This window comes from Neoarius graeffei, chromosome 2 (genome assembly GCF_027579695.1).
Source record: "Neoarius graeffei isolate fNeoGra1 chromosome 2, fNeoGra1.pri, whole genome shotgun sequence".
NCBI classification, from domain to species: domain Eukaryota; kingdom Metazoa; phylum Chordata; class Actinopteri; order Siluriformes; family Ariidae; genus Neoarius; species Neoarius graeffei.
Genome location: NC_083570.1, coordinates 114,074,242 through 114,095,264, shown reverse-complemented (window position 1 = coordinate 114,095,264; position 21,023 = coordinate 114,074,242).

Genomic DNA, 21,023 nt, shown 5'->3' with positions numbered 1-21,023 from the left:
CTTTTTCTCTTTTCTTTTCTTTGCTCCTGACTTGTGCATGTTGGCAAACGGGCTCGCACGCTTATTGTCGAAGCGTTATGATGGAATAGTGCCGTGTTATTTGGCGCCTTAATCAAAGACCAAACCATTTCTGCATTAGGGGTGGTAGGTGGGTTCTTGAATCTATTTTCGAAGACAATAAAGGCAAAAGAACCAGAAATCATTCATTAAATGCAAATATAGCACATTTTTCTCCCCCAAATCAACACATTTTGAAATGAAACAGAATGATTAATGGCATCTTCATGAGGGACCAATTCTGGGCCCCCCCCCCTCATGCCTGGGCCCGGGACAAAATACCCGGTTGTCCCCCCCTGTCGATGGCCCTGGTGCTAACCGCCCAAAAATCCATTTTAATTCCAGCTTGTAATGCGACAAAACAGGACAAACACCAAGGGGGATGAATACTTTTGCAAGACACTGTATTAAAGATGTTTATTCACCTTGTCTTTGTTTGCTTGTATTGTACGTTTAACCTTTGTATATGTGCTAAAAAACAAAACAAAAAAAGACACCACATCTAAACAAGAACCTCCTGTACTGCTTGTGTAGTATGATGTACAGATGAGTTTAACTTCACAGCAGGTGTGTGCCCTCACCATGTAATGTTTTTTCATGGTGAAGATACTAATGAGCCACTCAATGTCTCAAACTTTAAATGGCAGCAGCAGTAGATGGGTGGAGTTGTCCAAGTCCATAGCACTCTCAGGGTACATGGCTCAGTGTGTCATCTTCAAACCAACATCCCTCTCATAGCCTATAGTTGGACCCTGATTCATCCCATGTCACAATATATTATGTCCCTGCCACTTGTCATGTTTTTTTTTTCCTATGTTCATGTTTACTCATATTCATTTAGATAATGGTGTGCCAGCTCCTACAAGTGATTGGTGCAGGACTTCATCCCTAAAATGCACCCCTCCAATCACCAAGTCTCCCTCTGTCATTGCCAGTGATTGGTGCATTCATCTCCCTCTGCTGTTGACCAATCTCCTTTCATCTTCCACTTAATATAAGCCAGTTGTTATACCTTGTGTTCAGTCTTTCTTTGTCTCTGTCTTTGCATTCTGTGAGTAGAAAACTCTGACTCAAACCTTGTGACGAGGGTAGGCCAGGCAAGTTTGGGGTAGTACATTGCACTCACGCAGGTTAACTGTTGTATAGGTATATTAGGTAAGTGGGTGTAACAATTCCTGATGTGAGTGGAGCACAGAAGCACGACAGGCGAGAGGTGATGTTAGCCAAATCACTTCATTTAGCTTTTCAGCTAGCTTACTTTCTTTCTCAGTTACTCACACACACACACACACTCACACATGCATTGTGGTCAGGGTGAGAGCTCCTTTTCTCTGCTCTCTCTCTCTCTCCTTTTATGGTCCATCCCTGTAACAAACACACACACACACAGATAATTGACAGCAGGTGGAATGACTTAGCCACTTACCTTCCCTGACCCCGCCCTCCATTCACAGACTGCTCCTTGGCCATGGCCCTGCTGCCACATACCCCCACCGCTTTAAGCTGACTCCCCCCCCCCATTGGGACAGGAAGTCCGCCACCACCATCTGCACCCCCGGGCTGTGGATCACCACGAATTAAATGGCTGGAGGGCGAGATACCAACAGGTGATCCGCGCATTGGCATCCTTCATGTGGTGGAGCCATTGGAGGGGCGCATTGTCCAAACAGAGAGTGAAAGGGCATCCCAACAGGTAGTATCGAAGAGCGAGGACCACCCGCTTGATGGCGGGACACTCCTTCTCGATTGTGCTGTACCTACTTTCATTCATCGAGAGTTTCCGGCTGATGTACAGCACAGGGCGCTCCTTTCCCTCCACCTCCTGGAACAAAACGGTTCCCAGCCCTCTGTCCGATGCATCAGTCTGCAAAATAAAGGGGAGAGAGAAATCAGGGGAGTGTAAAAGTGCCCCCCCCACACAGTGCAGCTTTTACCTCAGAGAATGCCTGTTGGCACTGCTCCATCCACTGGACCGGATCTGGAGCCCCCTTTTTAGTGAGATCGCTTAGCGGGCTGGTGACGTCCGAATAATTAGGTATAAACCTACGATAATAGCCAGCCAGCCCCAAGAACCGCCTCACCTCCTTTTGGGTCTTGGGCCTCGGGCAGGCCGCAATCGCTGTGGTTTTGTTAATTTGGGGACACACCTGCCCATGGCCCAAGTTTAACCCCAGATACCGTACTTCCACACACCCAATCGCACACTTTTTTGGGTTAGCTGTGAGGCCTGCTCGCCTCAGCGACTTTAGAACAGCCATCAGGTGTTCCAGGTGCCGCGGCCAATCATTACTGTAAATTATAATGTCATCTACGGTAGATAGGCAGCTGCGTAGGCAGCGTGAGGGTGGAGGACCCTGTCCATAAGCCGCTGGAACATTGCAGGTGCCCCAAATAACCCAAAAGGGAGTGTGACAAAGTGGTGTAATCCAAATGGTGTGGAAAAGGCCATTTTCTCTCGTGATAGAGGATTTAAGGGAATCTGCCAATATCCCTTTGTTAGATCCAGTCTCGAATAAAACCGAGCAGCGCCTAACCGATCAAGCAACTCATCAATGCAATGCATTGGGTATGTGTCAAATTTAGAAACCATGTTGACCTTTCTATAATCCACACAGAACTGGACCGACCCGTCGGTCTTGGGAACCAGGACCACTGGGCTGCTCCAGTCACTGTGGGACTCCTTGATTATGCCCATCTTGAGCATGGCCTTGAGTTCGTTCTGAACCACCTTTTTTTGTGTGTTCAGGCAATCAGTAAGGGCAGCTACGCGCAACCACCCCTGGGGGCGTTTCGATGTGGTGTTCTATGAGGTGGGTACGACCAGGAAGGGATGAGAACACGTCTGAAAATTCCTTCTGCAACTTGGCTACCTCCAGGTGTTGGGCCGGTGAGAGGTGGTCTCCACAAGGGACCAGAGTGGTCCGAGATGGTATCTTCTTTACCTCTGGCCCCAGCTCCGTCTTCTCTGGGACTACCGATGCCAATGCCATGGTGACCCCCTCATTCAAGCATTTTAAAAGGTTGAGGTGGTAGATCTGCAGTGCCCCGCCCCTATCCATTCACTTCACCTCATAGTTGACATCTCTGACTCGCCGTGTCACCTCAAAGGGCCCTTGCCATTTGGCGACTAGTTTAGAACTTGACGTGAGCAATAATATGAGCACTTTGTCTCCCAGCGTGAACTGTCTAAGGTGCGTGCCCCTGTCATACAACCAGCTTTGATGTTCTTGTGCCTGCCACAAATTCTCCTGGGTTAGGTGCGTGAGGGCGTGGAGTTTTGCGTGCAGGTCAAGAATGTACTGAATTTCATTTTTACTAGGTGAAGGTCCCTCCTCCCAATTTTCCTGTAGCACATCCAGAATGCCACACGGCTTATGCCCATATAATAAATCAAAGGGAGAAAACCCCGTGGAGGCTTGTGGGACCTCTCATACTGCGAATAACAGGGGCTCGAGCCACTTATCCCAATTACGCACATCTTCACTTATGAATTTACGGATTATGTTTTTGACTGTTGGGTTAAATTGCTCTACTAAACCATCCATTTGTGGGTGATAGACAATGGTGCGGATAGACTTAATCCCCAGTATCCCATACAGCTTGCACAGTGTGTGTGACATAAACGAAGTGCCTTGGTCTGTCAGGATTTCTTTCAGAATCCTGACCCGGGAGATAAAGCGGAAGAGTGCTTCTGCAATGCTGCATGCTGAGATATTGCAGAGAGGCACTGCTTCCAGATATCACGTTGCATAGTCCACCAGAACTAAAATAAAGCAATATCCCCATGCTGACTGATCTAATGGCCCGACGAGATCCATCCCAATTCACTCAAACGGGGTCTCGATTAGAGGAAGTGGGCACAACTGTGCTTTTGGAGTGGCCGTGGGATTTACTAATTGGCATTCACGGCATGCCGCACACCACCGACGGACATCCTCCGAATCCCTGGCCAATAGAACTGGGCCATTATTCGGGCTAGTGTTTTGTCTTGCCCCAAGTGTCCAGCATTGGGATTAAAGTGAGCCGCATGGAACACGAGTTCCCTACGGCTCTTTGGGATTAACAACTGGGTTACTCGTTCCTTAGTTTGATTGTCCTGCGTCACTCGGTACAATCTATCTTTAATAATAGCAAAATAGGGGAAGGTCGGTGCTGCGCTTGGCTGAAGAGTTTGACCATCGATTACTCTCACTTGGTCAAATGCATGCCGCAGAGTCTCATCTCGCAACTGCTCTAATGGGAAATCCCCAAGGGAATCCCCGAGAGAGGGAGGAGGAGCGGGCTGCTCCTCACTCTGATGCGGTGTTGACGTAGACAGCTCTGTGACAGCTTCTCCCGCCAATGCCACATCGGGATCTTCCCATGACCTACTAGGGCAGGACCCACTACGTGTTAAATATTCCATTAGTTTTTTAAATCCCGGCCAATCGGTACCCAAAATCAACGAGTGGGTAAGACGGGGACTAACCGCTGCCTTTATTCTATGCATTTGGCCGCGGAATAGAATATGGACAGACACTAGAGGGTAATTGTGAACATCCCCATGCACACACAACACTTTCACCGCTTGTGCTCTCCACAATGCCTCACCTTGCACCAGGCATTGGTGAATAGAGGTCTGATTACAACCGGAATCCACCAAAGCGTGATATGTATTGCCTTGAATACTCACCGGTAAGCGATATGCTCCGGCCCGATCGAGGGGGTTTCTGGCGCGTCGGCGATCCGGATTATAGCACCCACCTCCCTTGTGGATCTCTGACTTTGGAGATGCTCCGACTCCCCGCCGCGCCAGCACAGCGGCCCAGGCTTTCCCTCTGCACTGGTGTTATGGGTGTCACTCACCTGAGGGGGAGACAACACAGACACAGAAGACAGAGAGGGGAGGACACCACGGGTGGGATGGGCCGGCTGGGGAGGAGCCAGACGCTGCCTCCGTGGCAGGGGAACGGGGTGGAGAGGGGGACAAGAGACAGGAGAGAGAGAGAAGAGAAGTGAGGGGAGACGCCTCATCTGCCTGCCATCGGAGCTGCCTCCAGATGGTCCTCCGCCAGCTCGATGGCTCGTTCCAGCAACGCTGGGTGGTGACACTGGACCCATTCCGCCGTTCCTTCTGGAAGTTGAAAGATAAACTGCTCCAGTGCCACCAGATCAATGATCTCATCGGCGTCGCAGTCTTCCACCCTCAGCAACCGCCAGCAGGCATCCCGGAGTTGCTGGCCAAATGCAAACGGCCAGCCGACCTCCTCCAGTGCCAGCGTCTGGAAGCGCTGATGATGTTGCTCCGGGAAGTGGCCGAGCAGCGGCCGAGCAGCTGCTGAACGGCTCTCCTTAGGTCAGCATAGACCAGTCGGCTTTCAGCAGGGAGCTGCTGCGCTGCGAGCTGTGCCTCTCCAGTCAGGAGCGGGAGGAGGCATGTCGCGAGATGCTCCTGCGGCCACCCCCACACATCGGCTGCTTGCTTGAAGAAAGTGAGGAACGCTTCTGGATAGTTCTGCGGTCCCATCTTCGTGAGGGTACCGGCTGCGGTGGTCAATGCCCCTGCTGACGCGAGCAGGTGCCGGAACACCTGGCGATCTTCCTGCTGGGCCAGCATCAAGGCTTCGAAGCATTGCTGCTGCTCCTTCCAGGGGATGATGAGCACTTGATGCTGGTTCTGCTGGGTGGTAGCGAGGGCAAGGATGAGCTCTTCGAGTGGGGAGGACACCATGGGGTGGTTCCCTTCTGTGCTCCCAGGTTTCGGCACTACTGTAACAATTCCTGATGTGGGTGGAGCACAGAAGCATGGCAGGTGAGAGTTGATGTTAGCTAAACCACTTTATTTAGCCTTTCAGCTAGCTTTCTTTCTTTCTCACTCACACACACACACAAACTCACTCACACATGCATTGTGGTCAGGGAGAGAGCTCCTTTTCTCTGCTCTCTCTCTCTCTCCTTTTATGGTCCATCCCTGGAACAAACACACACACACACATTATTGACAGCAGGTGGAATGACTTAGCCACTTACCTTCCCCGACCCCGCCCTCCATTCACAGACTGCTGCTTGTCCACTCCCCTGCTGCCACAGTGGGTAAGTGCCATTGTTGTTGTTTTTTTTTGAAGCTGTGTTAGTTTAAATTAGAGTAGTTAAGCTAGGTAGGAGTTTTTGGTTTACTTATATTTCTGTGTTCCTTATATTTCTATGAGGAACCAGACTCAAAAGGGAACCCATCCTTATCTGGGTGATAACAGATAGCATGATTATAAATAACTGACTTCTATAACTGCATCCTATAGAGTCACAAAGTACAACTGTGTAACCAGGAAATTCATTATAGTTTGGGTATGAAGTCTATTTTGTTGAAGTTATCAACTGTTCATATAGAGCATAACATTGACTTGAATTGATGAGCAACTGATAATGAAGTCATGAGAATCTACTATTATATGACCATGATGGGATCCGATCAGGTTGTCCGAGTTGCCCACCACAGCACAGGTTCTGCAGCAGTCAGGACCAGCCTCACTGTAGTGCTCCTTATGAGCGAAGTGTAAGAATAGAGGCTCCACAACATCTCTCTATTTCATTTTATGGTATGGTTGTAGCTTCTCAGAAAATATAAAAGAGTTTACTGTTTTAGTACAGTATGACAGGATTCATCTCCTAAAATAAGATAAGATGAGTTATATGAGACAGAAGGAAACACTGCAGTTTTATTGTCATGTTGATATGATATGACTGACACCAGGTCAAAAAAAAAACAAAGCAAACAGAAACTACCAAGCATAGTCCACTGGCAAAGTAAGGTCTGTTTTATTTAAAGGAATGAGATGTAAAATTGCTGTTTTGCACTGTTAAAAAAATCTTAAATGAATACATGTCATTGTCAAGATAAATATAAAACTGTTGTTTGCATGACTGAAATTGTTACATGCTGTTTTTATATATACAGTGCCCTCCATTATTATTGGCACCCCTGGAAATGATAGTGAGCACAATGTAACTGAAGCATGTTTCCATTTAAATTGTACAGTATTTTTGAATTGATTGGAGTCTGTAGGCAGGGCCGTAACCAGGATTTTTCAAATACCGAGGTCAAGCATGGCCGACAGCACCGAAGGCCCCCCCGGCACAACTTAAATAAATAAATAACAAACCAAGGATAGATTTGGTGGTGGACACATTTATTTTAACAATTCTGCAACTGTGGCACCATAACTGTGGTGTTTTATCTGACATAAAAGTAGAAAGGTAGTGAACTCTTGAACTGAGTATGCATACTTAAAGTACCAGTTACCTAAAGTATTGGCATTATTTACATTACAGCATACACATGACAGAAAGGGTGTGAACTGCTGAATTGTAAGCTTTAGTATTACACCTTATAATAATAGTGTGTGTGTGTGTGTGTGTGAGAGAGAGAGAGAGACAGAGAGAGAGAGAGAGAGAGAGAGAGAGAGAGAGAGAGACAGAGTTTGTGTGTTATTTGTGGGTGTCTGTATGTGTAGAGCCATTCTGAGCAGTAATGTAAAGGCATCAGTCTATCTGGCTGTCTTGAACTGAGATCCATTTGCATGCATTCTCTGAAACAGAGTGTTCTCACCATTGCCTGTAATGTAAGTTTGGCTCATAACACATTTACTTCAACAATTCTAAAACTGTGCCATCATAACTGTAGAGTTTTGTCTGACATAAAAGTCAAAACTGAACTGAACTGAGTGTATTGCTCGGGTCCGTGTATCATCCGATCATTCAATATTCCATTCAATCTGGAAAATGAAAAAAACCTTAAAAAACCACTCAATATTTTGTTTTCCTGTTTTTCTGTATGACCAAAAAATGAGGGATTGGTGTTTGTTTTCCTTTTTTCAACTCAAAACAGAACAAATAATAAACAGGGAAACCAAAACGAAATAATAACTCTAATTTACGATTATTGATTTTCTCTATTCCCCACGTTACATTAGCCTTCCCATGATCCTCAGCGACAGTCCATCATCATCTCTGCGTCTGTGAAACAGAAAAATTGCATGTGCATGTATATACCAAGTAATTTATTCATACATCATATTCATTTAATATATTAAGCTGTTAATGTTAAGCTGATGATCTCTTAATTATTATTATCTCAATATAATAGTAATAATAAATAATGATAACAATAACAACATGGCATTCATTTTGTCGCTTTCAACATATTGTGTCAGACCAACTTTGCTTTTTATTAGAGGACATGCTTAGCATTTTACGATGACTCATGTCAGGAGGAAAATATGAGGAGGAGTAACAAGTCACTGGCACTCCAACTTACGAGATTCTCCGCTTCTTTTGCTGGACAGCTTGAAAGTCAGACTCGGGAACAGCCATGATCTTCCTAGAGTTTTGTTTCCAGTAAAAGGAGCCTGAATGAGTGCAAAAAATTATAATGTATGAATAAGAACTAATTCTTGAGACTGACATGAATACAAATGAATTTAGTTTTATCAAAAATGAAAGTTAAGTTGCTCGTATAATCGTAAATTAGAGTTATTATTTCGTTTTGGTTTCCCTGTTTATTGTTCTGTTTTGAGTTGGAAAAAGGAAAACAAACACCAATCCCTCATTTTTTGGTCATACAGAAAAACAGGAAAACGAAATATTGAGTGTTTTTTTGTTTTTTTGTTTAGATTGAATGGAATACTTGAATGATCGGATGATACACGGACCGGCTCAGCTACCTGAAGTACTGGCATTATTTACATTTCATTATCTTAAATTACATTAGAATGTAGGGCTATTAGCTCTGTGTGAAGACTATGTATTAGAGAGAGTGTGTGAGAGTGTATTATAGACCCCTTCGCATGTTTGTAAACAAACCGACTGTTGCCAGAATATCCCTTTGCCTTCTCTCTGTGTTTGAAACAAGTTAACATTGTAGAATTCTTTGTCTACTACTTGGCAAATTAACAGACTTTTTACAGTTGCACAAGTCAGCAGATTTAAAAAAAAAAAAAAGTATCACAGTAAATAACATACAACCCCGATTCCAAAAAAGTTGGGACAAAGTACAAATTGTAAATAAAAATGGAATGCAATGATGTGGAAGTTTCAAAATTCGATATTTTATTCAGAATAGAACATAGATGACATATCAAATGTTTAAACTGAGAAAATGTATAATTTAAAGACAAAAATTAGGTGATTTTAAATTTCATGACAACAACACATCTCAAAAAAGTTGGGACAAGGACATGTTTACCACTGTGAGACATCCCCTTTTCTCTTTACAACAGTCTGTAAACGTCTGGGGACTGAGGAGACAAGTTGCTCAAGTTTAGGGATAGGAATGTTAACCCATGCTTGTCTAATGTAGGATTCTAGTTGCTCAACTGTCTTAGGTCTTTTTTGTCGTATCTTCCATTTTATGATGCGCCAAATGTTTTCTATGGGTGAAAGATCTGGACTGCAGGCTGGCCAGTTCAGTACCCAGACCCTTCTTCTACGCAGCCATGATGCTGTAATTGATGCACTATGCGGTTTGGCATTGTCATGTTGGAAAATTCAAGGTCTTCCCTGAAAGAGACGTCGTCTGGATGGGAGCATATGTTGCTCTAGAACCTAGCTATACCTTTCAGCATTGATGGTGTCTTTCCAGATGTGCAAGCTGCCCATTCCACATGCACTAATGCAACCCCATACCATCAGAGATGCAGGCTTCTGAACTGAGTGCTGATAACAACTTGGGTCGTCCTTCTCCTCTTTAGTCTGAATGACACGGCGTCCCTGATTTCCATAAAAAAACTTCAAATTTTGTTTCGTCTGACCACAAAACAGTTTTCCACTTTGCCACAGTCCATTTTAAATGAGCCTTGGCCCAGAGAAGATGTCTGCATTTCTGGATCATGTTTAGATACGGCTTCTTCTTTGCACGATAGAGTTTTAGCTGGCAACGGTGGATAGCATGGTGAATTGTGTTCACAGATAATGTTCTCTGGAAATATTCCTGAGCCCATTTTGTGATTTCCAATACAGAAGCATGCCTGTATGTGATGCAGTGCCGTCTAAGGGCCCGAAGATCACGGGCACCCAGTATGGTTTTCCGGCCTTGACCCTTACGCACAGAGATTCTTCCAGATTCTCTGAATCTTTTGATGATATTATGCACTGTAGATGATGATATGTTCAAACTCTTTGCAATTTTACACTGTCGAACTCCTTTCTGATATTGCTCCAATATTTGTCGGTGCAGAATTAGGGGGATTGGTGATCCTCTTCCCATCTTTACTTCTGAGAGCTGCTGCCACGCCAAGATGCTCTTTTTATACCCAGTCATGTTAATGACCTATTGCCAATTGACCTTATGAGTTGCAATTTGGTCTTCCAGCTGTTCCTTTTTTGTACCTTTAACTTTTCCAGCCTCTTATTGCCCCTGTCCCAACTTTTTTGAGATGTGTTGCTGTCATGAAATTTCAAATGAGCCAATATTTGGCAAGAAATTTCAAAATGTCTCACTTTTGACATTTGATATGTTGTCTATGTTCTATTGTGAATACAATATCAGTTTTTGAGATTTGTAAATTATTGCATTCCGTTTTTATTTACAATTTGCACTTTGTCCCAACTTTTTTGGAATCGGGGTTGTAATAGAAAATATGATTACAAAATATATATACTTTTGACTTCTCTCTGTTTTGGGAACTAGTTAACATTGTATCTTTGTCTTGTTTATAGTTAGACTCCAGTGAGGAAGTCAACAGACTAAACGTGTCACAGTGAAAATAAAATATGATCAAATAAAAGGCCTTCTCTTTGTGTATGGGCTTAAAATAGTATTAACATGGTAGTTAAAGTGGCAAAATTTTCAAAGTAGCATGTTTCAAACTGAGCAAACATTGAGAAGTAGCCAAAGAACAAAGAACCTTAAAACATGTTTGGCTTGCTTTCTACAACAGGCACGCATGCACGCATGCACACCTCTTTCTTAGAACCTCAGCATTTTGTTTCTGAAGGAGAGGACTCTTGCAGAAAGGTTTGTGTCCAGATGCATGAATACCTTCTGGAGGATTTCGAAAGTATATTTGAGGTTCTTGGGATATTTCATGTTCAACACATAAAGCAGTCCAAAGAGCAAGGCCATGGCAGTCTGAAGGTCTGGGACATCATCAAGGACAATTTGCTCCTCCAAAATGACAGAAAGACATCTTACACTTGCACTGCTGTCAGCTCTGGCCACGTCATCCTCGATGACCGATAAGATTCCGATGTCTATCCCCTTTAGCTGTGCGTATTCCACATCAACATCAGTATCCTGCAGGAAAAGCACATCACAAAAATACAATTTGAAACAGCCAAACCCAATTTCATGTCTCAGTAGATACACCCTACCGACAATGGAGGGGACCAACAACACTCACAAAATACCACTGAAATGCCAGCCTGTTGTATCAAAGTGTCAGGTATTATCTTCAGAAAACATGCATATTAGTTTAAGTACAGTAATTGATTGCAATGTAGCTAGAATAATGTTGCTTACCAGGCAAGACTTGAAGAAAGAATCCGGAGTCTCTCTCATAAAGAAAGGCAGGCCTTGTAGAACAGTTGTCTTCCTATATGCAACCACATTGGTCGTCTGAAAGACAGCAGTAGGAAACAAACATCCAAACATTAACACATTTACACCAACACACAAATATCCTACAGCATAGCTGTCAAACTCAAGGCCTGGGGGCCAAATCCGGCCTGCGGTGTAATTTTATTTGGCCCCCCAGATAATATAATGTCTATCAGAACTGGCCCACTGGAATGTCGCATGCACCTTTTAGTTAGTATAATTCAGATTAGTTCAGATTCTATATGTGTAACACTTAGGCTGAGTTCATGTTTAGGCCTATTCAAAATGAATAAATATTATTGCAATAGCTAATAAGCCAAAGCTTTAAGCCACTTTCAGATTCAATACTGTATGTGTAAAACTTAAGTTCATAATAAATACCGAATATGTCCGGCCCTCGACTTGGACCCAGTTTTTTATTTCGGCCTACTGGGTATTTGAGTTTGACAGCCCTATCCTACAGCATATCTCAAGAATGAAATTGAAGAGGAAAGATCAGCGTTATGATGGCATGGTTGAAGTTTTGTTGTGGTGATGTAAATGATTACAGCAATCATCACAAACCTATCTTCAAAAATGAGACATACAACTGTACCAGAATCACAACACAGAGTTTCGAGTTCTGCCTTAGCGAAGGAGGCACAAGTAAACCATACTAATATGCAAAGAGAATGAATAGATCAAATAGTAATTTACTTGATTGTCCAGTTTGTCCAAAAGCTTCATCAAATCATCACCGGAGGACCCCTTTTGTGACCTGAACATTTTGATTATCTTTGGTGCATATTTATCCAGGGAAGAGAAAAAGGTCTCCTTGAGTGGAATGCCAGTAATCCTGTGAAACTCTTAGCAGACCTAAGGAACAAAAACAGAATTTAGGGCATTCAATGACAAGGATTCAGTATATCAGAATGAACCTTAATCAGATTTAGGCACATACCTGTTCTTCCAGAAACAATGCTGGCCACTGTGCCAGAACATCAGCTATCAGTGGTTCTTCATTCACAATCTCCTTCCTTCTCAATGAGAAAGTCCATTTTTGTATTGATGAATGCATTGTTGTGATGTCTTTTTTTCATTTCCTCCTGCAAAGCAACCTTTTCATTTAGTAGAGACTTGTTGCACTGTCCAGCTGGAATATCAGGGAGAAAATTTATTTCACAGCGCTTTGCCTTCTTCAAACAATTCCTGCCATCTTGGCCTCCTCTCTTTTTGTTGACCATGACTTCGTTGCAACCTGCTTCTTTTAGTTTACTGCGGTAATTTCCAACCTTGTGGTGGAGTCTCATGGCCCAGCTATCATAACAGGTTCCAAGAGATGGATCCTTCAAACATGGGTGCTTTTTTATCAACTCCATAGCCACTTGTTCCTGATACTTCTTTCTTGGTATAGGTCAAGCCATTGGACCTGCCTAGCATAGCCAACCACAATGCTACGGCGATAGCATTGCCTTAAAGTTTTGCAAATAGCAACAAGACTACTCCGACATGTACATCCTGAAACTTTATGATTTATAACTGAATAAATCAAAAACTAGGCTAAATTGCATAAAAAGGCAATAGTCCATCTTACCTTGAGGAAGTTGAGCAGCCACGGACTTCTCACTCCACCCAACCGTTGAAACTTTCGAACTTGTGAAGTGTGCATGTGCAGTGGCATCGGTTAAGGGGCGTCAATCAGCACTTGAATATAAGTTCACTTAACTTAATTTTCCAATTCCTATGAACTTGTGGCAAAGGAAAGGCATCTCAACTATTTTTTTTTTTAGTTACATGAACAATTAGAAGGGAAATTTGTTCATTCAACTTAGAATCCTTTTTTCAGTCAACAAATTTGCAAGTTACATTTTTTACAGTGTGGTGTTGTTGCATGATGACACTTTCAACAGATGAGCAGTTTGACTTGCATAACACCTCAAGATTGGACACTTTTTCTTCTCAAGATATTTTCAAGCTTTTTCTGAGAGAACATTGCTGGAAGGCCTCAAGCTGCTTGATGTAGCAGAGATATGTTGTCCAGCATTCAGCACCATAGAGTAGGGTACTTAAAACGATGGCTCAAAAGACAGCAATCTTGGTTGTTAGGGTTATGGTGTGGCTACTCCACACCCTCTTTTGCAGACGCCCAAAGGATGCGCTAGCATCCTTCATACATACAGTGCCTTGAAAAAGTATTCATACCCCTTGAACTTTTTCACATTTTTCCACCTTACAACCATGAACTTAGAGGTTTTTTTATTGAGATTTTATGTGATAGACCAACACAGAGTAGCACATAATTGTGAAGTGAAATGAAAAGGATAAATGGTCTTCAAAATTTTAAACAAATAAAAATCTGAAAAATGTGATGTGCATTAGTATTCAGCCCCCCTGCGTCAGTACTTTGTAGAGCCACCTTTTGCTGCAATTACAGCTGCAAGTCTTTTGTAGTATGTCTCTCCCAGCTTTGCACATCTAGACACTGAACTTTTTGCCCATTCTTCTTTGCAAAATAGCTCAAGCTCAGACAGATTGGATGGAGAGCATCTGTGAACAGCAATTTTCAAGTCTTGCCACAGATGCTCAATGGGATTTAGGTCTGGACTTTGACTGGGCCATTCTAACACATGAATATTCTTTGATCTAAACCATTCCATTGTAGCTCTGGCTGTATGTTTAGGGTCATTGTCTTGCTGGAAGATGAATCTCCTTCCCAGTCCCCAGTCTTTTGTAGCCTCCAACAGGTTTTCTTCCAGGATTGCCCTGTATTTAGCTCCATCCATCTTCCCATCAACTCTGACCAGCTTCCCTGTCCCTGCTGAAGAAAAGCATCCCCATAGCATGATGCTGCCACCACCATGTTTCACAGTGGGGATGGTGTGTGCAGGGTGATGAGCAATGTTAGTTTTCCGCCACATGTAGCGCTTTGCATTTAGGCCACAAAGTTCAACTTTGGTCTCATCTGACCAAAGCACCTTCTTCCACATGTTTGCTGTGTCCCCTACATGGCTTCTGGCAAACTGCAAATGGGACTTCTTATGCCTGTCTTTCAACAATGGCTTTCTTCTTGCCACTCTTCCAAAAAGGCCAGATTTGTGGAGTGTACGACTTATAGTTGTCCTGTGCACAGATTCTCCCACCTGAGCTGTGGATTTCTGCAACTCCTCTAGAGTGATCATGGGCCTCTTGGCTGCTTCTCTGACCAGTGCTCTCCTTGCTCGCTCTGTCAGTTTAGGTGGACGGCCATGTCTTGGTAGGTTTGCAGTTGTGCCATACTTTTTCCATTTTTGAATGATGGATTGAACAGTGCTTCTTGAGATGTTCAGAGCTTGGGATATTTTTTATAACCTAACCCTGCTTTAAACTTCTCCAGAACTTTATCCCTGACATGTCTGGTGAGTTCTTTGGTCTTCATGATGCTGTTTGTTCTTCAGTGTTCTCTAACAAACCACTGAGGCCTTCACAGAACAAGTGTATTTATGCTGAGAGTAAATTACACACAGTAGGACTCTATTAACTAATTAGATGACTTCTGAAGGCAATTGATTGCACTGGATTGTATTTAGAGGTATCAGAGTACAGGGGGCTGAATACTAATGCACACCACATTTTTCAGATTTTTATTTGTTTAAAATTTTGAAGACCATTTATCATTTTCGTTTCACGTCACAATTATGTGCTACTCTGTGTTAGTCTATCACATAAAATCTCAATAAAAAACTTTTAAGTTTGTGGTTGTAAGGTGGAAAAATGTGAAAAAGTTCAAGGGGTATGAATACTTTTTCAAGGCACTGTATATATAATATGCATTTTTTAACTTTGTATTCTTTATCACTGAGCATCTTGATGAAAATAATACACTGCTCGTTATGCATATACACACATGTCACACCCACAGATCACACAGATGTCAAAGATACAAGTCAAACACTTCAGGCACACATATTACGCATAGTAAACACACCCACAATCAATATATACACATCTCTCTCTCTTTTTTAGGTGTGTACCTGAAGAAAATCTCATGTTGCATAGGTTGGAAACAAAGTTGGTCAGGAAAACATGACATTATGAGTACACACCAAATACTGGGCTCAAGCATGTTTTCTTAAGCAAGTTAAATATGTGTGGCAATGAAGGATGTTTTGTTATAGGGTGTGACTGGAATTGCATAGAAGATTTCACGGCAGATCACACCACCTTTATTTTAGCCTTTCACAACGTTAAAAAATGAATTTAACCTCTTAGATGTGTGTATTGACAGTCATAGCATGAAACTAGAAGAAGAAGAAGAGGAAGAAAGAAGTTGGGGTCACAAAACAGTTTTGAAACAGATACATTATTATTATGGCTGGGTTACCTACCCAAACTGATAAAGACATCATCAGTTTTTCTTTGGCTAATTAGACACAAGGTGTGCCATCGCACTTGTTGGTGCAGTTGGTGGTTAGGCACCTTGCTAAAGGGCATTTCAGCCAGTCCTGCTGGTCTAGGGACTCAAACCAGCAAACTTTTGCTCTGAAAGCTGTTTCTCTAAACATTTGGCCATGGCTTCCCCCTAAGTGGATACAGGTGCAGGTTACAATTTTTATTAAAGAATCCAGCAAACAAATCCAAAACAAGAATCAAAGTGTAATTTTCACAGGGACTCTGGGTGCAGCTCAATACTAGTGTTGAATTGGGTTGCCCTTTCTTGTTTGGAGATTGTCTCTTTTCAACCTGTTTGTAGTGAGCACATGGCTGAAAAGCCTATTTGCAGTGCTTGAACTGGTTCTTAGTTCTAGGTGAGGCTTTCTCCTTTCAGTGTTTCAATCCATCCATTATCTGTAACCGCTTATCCCGTGCAGGGTCGCAGTCAAGCTGGAGTCTATCCCAACTGACTATGGGTGAAAGGCGGGGTACACCCTGGACAAGTCACCAGATCATCACAGGGCTGACACATAGAGACAAACAACCATTCACACTCACATTCGCACCTATAGTCAGTTTAGAGCCACCAGTTATCCTAACCTGCATGTCTTTGGACTGTGGGGGAAACCGGAGCATCCGGAGGAAACCCACACAGACTCAGGGAGAACAATCTCCACACAGAAAGGCCCCTGTCAGCCACTGGGCTCAAGTCCAGAACCTTCTTGCTGTAAGGTGACAGTGCTAACCACTACACCACCATGCAGCCCCCAGTGTTTCAACTTTGGGCCAAAATATTGAGCAAGACACAAACATGCTGTAGTCCTGCTAAAGTTTTTATCCGGAACAGCAAAAATTAGCAATCTGGAAAACAAGACAGAACATAATGTCAGGACAGGATACAGTGGATGTTTAGTGATGTGTAAGGGCCTAGTGGCTGAGAGTATACACACTATGCTTTAGTGGAGAAGCAGATGGTTTTTATGGGTATGTGCAGGATTAAGGGAGTACAGTATTAAGTACAGTTGATTAGGAAAATGGCAGCTTTCTGTTGATTTTTTGTTCATTAATTCTGTAATATATTAAGGTGTTTTTGTTCATTTCTTTCCCCTTTTGTTCTAATTCTGAATTGTTTGACCTTTTTTGGGGCCTATTCCTTTTTAGAGTTTTTAATATAATTTTAACGTCATATAATTTTTTGTTTCTGATGTTAGTAGCAATGTTCATGTTTGATGAGGACATATGGCTGACCCAGTAAAGGAGGCTTGTAAATTCTCTCCCCGTCTCTCTGAAGATTAACAGGACACTATGTAGGATTTACTGCCATCTAGAGGTGAGGTTCTTGATTGCAGCCAGCTGAATACCCCTCCCTCACCCCCTTTCAAACATGAAAAACTGGTGACCATCCTTGGCAATAATATCTGTCTGCAAAGATTTGTTTTGGTTTATCGAAGTGACTGTTAGGCTAATCAACATTTCAATCATCTTAGGTGGGTTTCTAATAAATTTGTCATATAAAACCAAAATAAAACAATGCTAGTGTCAAACACTTGCCTCTCTTCAGTTTTCTCTCAAAAATTAAAAAAAAAAAAAATCTGGTATGTTTTTGGCAGGTTAGGTGTTTGCCTGGGCTTTGTGTGTATGGTATGCTAACCATAAACTAGAAGATGTTTTGTTTGTGTTGTGGGTTCTTCAATAAACACACTGGTACTTGAAAAGAACGAGCTTTATCTAGTAACGGGTTGCACACTCATATTACAGGCGTACACTCTGAACTGTGTTCACCACTCCATCTACCTGTTCTAACACCAGGCTTCCGTATGCGCATGCGCCACCTATCTAGCTCATAGGGAATCACATCACTCAGGATGACTAATCAAATTGTTCATATCATTACATCTCCCTTCTTTAAGTAAAAGTATTATACTTTTAAAATGATGGCTCATGCACCTTTAAACCTTTTGAACTTACTTTAACCTTACAGTTACTCTATTGTAATTTACTTACTTTAATCTGAAAATCCATCAAACTATGTAAAACTAAATTTCAAAAATGTTACCACATCCTGACTGAACTACTATACTAAATCTGTTCAATCAGTCTCTCAGGTGCTCTTATAATCCTTGAAGATCTCTTGAGGGGTTGTTCTGGACTCGGAGCAGGATCTGTTGCCTCGGATAATGGATTCTCTGGATGCTGATGTTGCTCGGTTGCTTCATCAAACGGCTGATCTGCTTTGGCTGGCCCCAGGATGTCACAGCGATTCCTCCTCAGCACAGCGCCATCTTCTGTCTGAATGTTGTATGATCTTGGTTGAATCTCTTTCAGGACAGTTGCTTTCTGTGCCCATGTGTTGGTTTTGTCTTTGAGTCGCACCTTGTCGCCAGTATGCAGTTCAGGTAAGTTCTGTGTCCCTCTGTCGTAGTAGAACTTTTGTTTTGCTTTCTGCTGTTCTTTGTACCTCTTCACCTTTCCTCCCTCCTTTGTTTTCAGCAGCTTTTCCTGAATAGGCAGATTTGATCTCAGTCTGCGTCCCATGAGGAGTCTTGCAGGTGACATACCACACTCCAGCGGTGTTGTGCGGTACACGAGCAGGCTTTGGTAGTAGTCTGTTCCACTGTCCATGGCTTTGTACAGCAGTCTCTTCACAGTCTGAACTGATTTTTCAACTAGTCCATTCGACTGTGGGTAATGTGGACTCGATGTTGTGTGCACAAAGTTCCATTCCTCAGCAAAGCGTTTGAAGCTCTCACTGGAAAATTGCGGTCCATTATCTGAGAAGACCTCACTTGGCACTCCATGTCTCGCAAAGATGGCTTTCATGGCTGTTATTACTGCCTCCGCTGTTGTAGTGTTCAGTCTACTAACCTCTGGATATAATGAGTAGTAATCTGTCACGACAATGTAGTCTCTTCCAGCACATTCAAACAGGTCAGCACCCACTTTTTGGTATGGTCTGTCAGGCACTGTGTGTGGTTTGAGTGGTTCAGCTGGATTGCTTGATTGATATCTCAGACATGTTGAGCAATCAGACACTTCATTTGCGATGTCTCGATTTATCCGCGGCCAGTACATCACCCCGCGAGCTCTTTTACGACACTTTTCAATTCCAAGATGCCCTGCATGAATCTTCTTGAGCATGTCATGTCGTAGACTCTTTGGAATGACGATCTTACTGCCCTTGTAGATGATGTCGTCAACTACGGACAACTCTGCTCTGCAATTCCAGTATTCTGTGATATCAGGTGAACAATCTTGCTTTGTGTTGGGCCATCCATCTTTGATGATTTGACATAATCTTTTTAAAGTTTGATCTTTGTATGTCTCTGTCTTTATCAGTTCCATCTTGACATCAGAAACAGGTAAGGCACTTGTGATCATGTCCACATAAGCATTCACATCATCATTTATGTTACTGCTCACCGGTTCCTTTGGGTCAACTGCTCTTGACAAGGTGTCGGCTGTGTACATCAGCTTCCCTGGTGTATATGTCACTGTCAAAGAGTAGCGTTGAAGGCGAATCATCATTCTCTGGATTCTCAGTGGACAGTCATTGAGTGGCTTTTGAAACAGTGCGATCAATGGTTTATGATCAGTTTCCACACTAATTTCCTGTCCTGACACGAACTGGTGAAATCTCTCACAGGCATAAGTTATACTCAACAGTTCTTTTTCGATTTGTGCATAACGCGTCTCCGCGTCTGTCATTGAGCGTGATGCATATGCAATTGGCTGCCGTTCATCGTACAGCTGCAGAAGAACAGCTCCTAGTCCACTCTGTGATGCATCGGATGAGATCTTGATGGGTTTAGCTGGATCATAGAATCTAAGTACCGGTTCAAGTGTAAGCTGTGTCTTCAGGTCTTTCCATGCTTTTTCATGTTCATGACTCCACTCCCATTCTGTTTTCTTTTCGGTTAGTTGTCTCAGTGGTGCCATGCGTTCAGAGAGATTGGGTATAAACTTTCCCATGTAGTTTATCATTCCATTGAACCGCTACACGTCTTTCTTGCATTGTGGCCTTGGCATGTTTTCTATTGCTGACACCTTTCTGGGATCAGGCCTAACCCCTTTGCTGCTCAGTATGTCTCCAACAAATGTCAGTTCTTTCATGCCCAGCTGGCATTTCTCTTTGTTCAGTTTTAAGTTTGCTTTTCTTGTCGCTTCTAGGACACTTTTCAGTCTCTTGTCGTGTTCAACTTTTGTACTTCCCCATATGATTATGTCGTCCATTGATGTGTCTACACCTTCCAGATGCTCATAGATCATATGAATTGTCTTATGGTACACCTCAGGCGCTGAGGCTATGCCGAATGGTAATCTCAAAAATCGGTATCTGCCAAAAGGGCTGTTAAACGTGCACAATTTTGAGCTTGCACTGTCCAATTTGAGTTGCCAAAATCCAGAAGACGCATCCAATTTGTTAAAATACTTTGCGTTGGCAAACTGTGATATTATTTCCTCTCTCGTGGGTAATTTGAAATGTTCTCGCTTTATAGCTCTGTTCAAATTTCTTGGGTCCATACATATTCTAGGTTTGCCATTCTTTTTGTTCACAATGACCAGAGAACTCACCCAGTCAGTTGGTTCGTCTATTCTCTCGATCACTCCCAGTCTTTCCATCCTGTCCAATTCTTCTTTCATGGGCTTATGAAGAGCAAATGGCACTTTTCGGCATGGATTGATGACTGGTGATACTGTCTTGTCAACTTGGATTGTGTGCTCTCCAGGAAGACAGCCTAGACCCTGAAACAGATCCTTGTACTCTTCCATCAGTTCGTCATACTCTGTATCTGCATTTTCCACTGTTAACACTCTTTTTACTAGATTCAGTCTCTCACAAGCAGCTAATCCTAATATGGTCTGCACATTCCCGGCCGCTACTATGAACGCCAGTGTATGCTCTTTGTCCTTATGTGTCACTTTGACCATGCATTTTCCTTTAACAGGTATTGCTGCTCCAGAATATCCACTCACTTTCACTTTTGTTGCATGTAATTTAGGTCTG